This window comes from Cibotium barometz, chromosome 5, assembly GCF_041138505.1.
Source record: "Cibotium barometz isolate CiBa-2024 chromosome 5, ASM4113850v1, whole genome shotgun sequence".
NCBI lineage: Eukaryota > Viridiplantae > Streptophyta > Polypodiopsida > Cyatheales > Cibotiaceae > Cibotium > Cibotium barometz.
The window spans coordinates 14,596,118-14,600,550 of record NC_141050.1 but is presented as its reverse complement, the minus strand read 5'-3'; the positions used below and the strand labels follow the sequence as shown (position 1 = coordinate 14,600,550).

General features: G+C 43.3%; 1 pseudogene; it reads left to right on the top strand.

Moving 5' to 3' along the window:
* Window positions 1–313: 313 nt before the first annotated feature.
* Window positions 314–3,464, top strand: LOC147638097 (uncharacterized; annotated as a pseudogene).
* The last annotated feature ends 969 nt before the right edge of the window (window positions 3,465–4,433 follow it).

The window sequence follows — 4,433 nt, the reverse complement described above, 5'->3', positions numbered from 1 at the left end:
GCTTCTCCTCATTCCAATCCTCGATGCTGATGTACCAAGGCTTCTCACCCCTTGCCTTCACTCTCCTAGTCATATCTCCCCGCCAATGTTTCATGACATCCACCATGTGGTCCTTAATCCACCTTATGGGGACAACATCACTACCGACAGCCGGCTTATACTCATCCTTGACTTGATTAATGATTCTTTCTTTCTTAGCTTTATCCAACTTTGGCCATAAAGTCATAAAGTCATTAGCAAAGACAATGTGGCAAAGCTCACGGATGCGGCTCTTCGACTCTGGCCCACCGACATCATCCAAAATCGCATTGCCATGGACAATTGTATAATATTTTTCCCCATCGGCGGGTGTGGGGTGTGTGTCGAAACGTCGCGAGATGATCGCAAGCGTGGAGTGCTTCTGGCGCTAGATATGGAAGGACACTCATGTGGGGGCGTAGACCCATCCATGCCTGCACTTGGACAACAACCGCCTCCAACTCCACCACTCGAGCATTGTCCTCTGCGAGCGTTGGACAAGCGACCTGAGGGAGGGGTTCTTATAGCTCTTTGTGGAGTCCTTTGTGGGGTTTCTATTGGTGAACTAGGGTTAGCGGTGGTGGTGCCCGATGGTGCGGTCGAAATGCCTACCCGTCCCCGAAAATACTGTTGTGCCATCGCTCTTAACTCGGGCATGGCTTGTGATAGAAAACCCATAAATTGGTCAGGCGACATGGCATATGGAGAGAGGGATGGAGAGTAAGCCGGTGTCTCATCTGGAGTGCGAGACATGTCTCTTTTACACACACATAACAAAGCCCACATGGGCACTTGAATAAGAGGATACACATGAAAAAACCATGCAAAGCTGGATGTTAGAGCACCTACCGGCGTGAGATCAAAGCACTGAGGAGTGGTAAGGAAGTGGAGAGCCAATGGAGTAGAGCTTGAGAGAGAGAGAGAGAGAGAGCCTGCAAAACAAAGAACAACAAACTTGAACAAGAGCATACACATGAAAAAACCATGCAAAGCTTAATGTTAGAGCACCTACCGACGTGAGATCAAAGCACTGAGGAGTGGTAAGGAAGTGGAGAGCCAATGGAGTAGAGCTTCAGAGAGAGAGAGAGAACCTGCAAAACAAAGAACAACAAACTTGAACAATCTGAAACACATGAGAAAACCATGCAAACCTGGATGTTAGAGCACCTCCTGGCATGAGATCAAAGCACTGAGGAGTGGTAAGGAAGTGGAGAGGCAATGGAGTAGAACTTGGGAGAGAGAGAGAGAGAGAGAGAGAACCTGCAAGACAAAGAACAAAGCAAAAACAAAAACATTATCCCTAATCACACACACACACACACACACACACATCTCACAACACACACACATGCAACCAAGCAGAGAGGGGAGGGAGGGCAAAGAAGGAGGAAAACCTGCTTGAGTGGTAAGGAAGTGGAGAGGCAATGGAGTAGAGCTTGGGAGAGAGAGAGAGAGAGAACCTACAAAACAAAGAACAAAGCAAAAACAAAAACATTATCCCTAATCACACATCTCACAACACACGCACATGCAACCAAGAGGAGATTTGAGGGAGGGCAAAGAAGGAGGCGAACCTGCTTGAGGGAGAAAAACGTATGCGTGCGCAGAAATAGAGAAAATGACATTAGAAATTGAGGCTCTGTTTTACTGTAAAAACCTGAACCGTCGAAATAAGTGTAAAAAAGGCGTCGAAATCAACCTAAACAAAAGCGTCGAAAAAATGTCAAAAAATAATAATGAGTTCATACCCAGAACGTGGAAATAAGCGTCGAAAAAAAAAGTTTTCCACGCTGATTTCGACAACCATTTCGGGGCAACCTTTTTGACGCTCTTTTCGAATGACCTTTTCGACGACCTTTTCGATGCTTATTTCCACGATCACTACTTTTCATTCAAATTCAAAATCTTTCCAAATCTTGCGCGCCCCCGACATTTCAAATTCCATATCACCGACTTCCACCCTCCACAAATACTTAAGGGAGAATCCCCCTCCACAAATACTTAAGGGAGAATCCCCCTCCAAAAATAAGCATTCGTTCCCATTGCAAATCAATATGGAAACCATGGGGACGATGCCACACCCTCAAATTTTGTTGATTTAGAGGAGAAGACACTTTGCCCATGTACTCACTCTACAAATACCAAGTGGCTTAACGTCGATGAATTTGAAATGATCATACAAAAAAATGGGGAATATTTTCGATGGAGCAATTGGAACATCTAATTAGTGGCAATGCACGCTTTAACAATGACAAACCAGTGGATATCCGGCCTGAACATGGAGACCAACAAGAGTAGCCACAAACAAGGTGATCCAACAACCCAAGGAACTTGAGGCGGATTTGGAGCAAATACTAGACCATGAAATGGATTACATGATAAATGCCTTATATGATGGAATAGAAGATCGTGGTTTGGAACACGAAAGGGTAGAAGAAATCACACGACGTGTGGAATACGCTTCCCAAGAAGAGAAAGAGCTACCCAGGCTTGCTCGTCTTCCACTATATCGTTGAGCACATGTGTCTGTTTTACACGCTTGCCTATCCATATTGAACTTGTAGTTTTTGGATGGTCTAATACGAGCGTATCAAAACTTTTTACGTAAGTGATGATATCATATGTAATTAGTGAGTTATGTACCTTTATATGCGTCTTCTTAGCCTATCTATTTTTTGTGTAACAGCTTATTGAAACATCGAATATTGTCAAAAGATAATGAGATGCCAGTGGACCATAGTCGAGCAAAAACAATGTTGCACACGATTGGCATGGACTACAACACACATCATGCTTGTCCAAATCATTGTATTCTTTATCGACGAGAATATAACAATGCAATACAATGTCCACATTGTGGTACATCGAGATATAGACAAGATGTGCAAGGAGAAAGGGTACCAGCAAAAGTTTTACGACACTTTCCCATCATCCCTCGGATTAAAACAATGTTCAAGTGCAAATCCATTCTAAGCTTCATGACTTGGCATAGTAATACTAGGTCCACTGATGGTGTTATGGGTGTGCCCGCAGATTCCCCTACATGGAAGCACATTGGAGAGAAGTGGGTAGCCTTTCAGGAGGAGGCTCACCATATTCGACTCCAACTAGCGATGAATGGAGTGAATCCATTTGGTCTACGAAGTTCATCATGGAGTATATGGCTTGTTTGTCTAGTTAACTATAATCTTCCACCATGGCTAGCGATAAAAAAAGGGCATCTTTTATTGTCTTTGATAGTTCTTGGAAAGTACAAGGTCAAGAACATGGATGTGTATTTAGCCCCTTTAGTTTAGGAGCTTTGTGTTCTATGGGAGGGCATTGAAATTCATGATATTTCCAAGAGGTTTGGACAATGTGCGCTAACATTGAGAGGAATACTTATGTGGACTATGCATGATTGGCGTGGCTATGGAGAGTGCTCTAGTAATACTGTAGCTTGTTAACATATTATGTTAAGTCATGATTGTCATCTCAAACTTATCTGCTACAATCTTTTTTGATGTTCTAAAGGGCTTTCAGTGTTAGGGTATAATGGATGTCCATTATGTGGGCCGCAACTTGAGGCTCAATACTCAAAGTCTATGAAGAAGATAGTATAAGAGGGCCACAAGAAGTATCTCCCTGGCAACCATCCTTTGTACGAGGGATTTCTAGGGAGGTCTCCTCGCATATGGAAGAGCAGTGATTGGAGGACCTTATGGAAGCTGGATCCAACCTACACACCTCCAGGAATGAAGCGTCTGTCCATTTTCCATCAACTTCCATACTGGAATGACCTTTTAGTGACCCAATGTACATTTTCAAGGACATAGCTGAGGTGCTTTGGAAAACTATCACAGGAGCAAAGGAGAGCAAGGCACAACGAGATGATTTACAAGAGGTTCAATGCATGCAAGACTTATGGGCCCAAAATAGAGCAGATGGGAAGGTGAAGCTACCAAAAGCACCTTGGGTCATGACAAAGGAAGAGCAACGACGTGTAAAGAAGTGCATTAGTGAGTTTCGTACCCCTACAGGATGCATGCATTGCTTAAAGGGAGCATTTACAAAGGACGATGAGCTTAGTGGCTTGAAGAGTCATGATTGGCACAAATTCTTACAATTTGTGCTTCCTATAGCCATCAACAAGGATTGCCTCAACGATGACATTAGAGCAAAAATTTACAAAATTGGTGCAATGGTGTGTTGGATATCAAGGAAAGAGATTAGTAGAGACGCATTGGAAGCAGCACGATTAAATTCCATCGAGGCTGTTACAATGGCTGAGAAATACTTTCCAACAAGTATTTTAACCATTCAATTGTAGTTGCTAGTTCATGTGGTTGATGAAGTTGCTGTGGCTGTCCATAGCCGATGGATGTTTTTCTTGGAGAGATTTATGAAGACACTTAAAGGATTTGTTTATCAAAGAG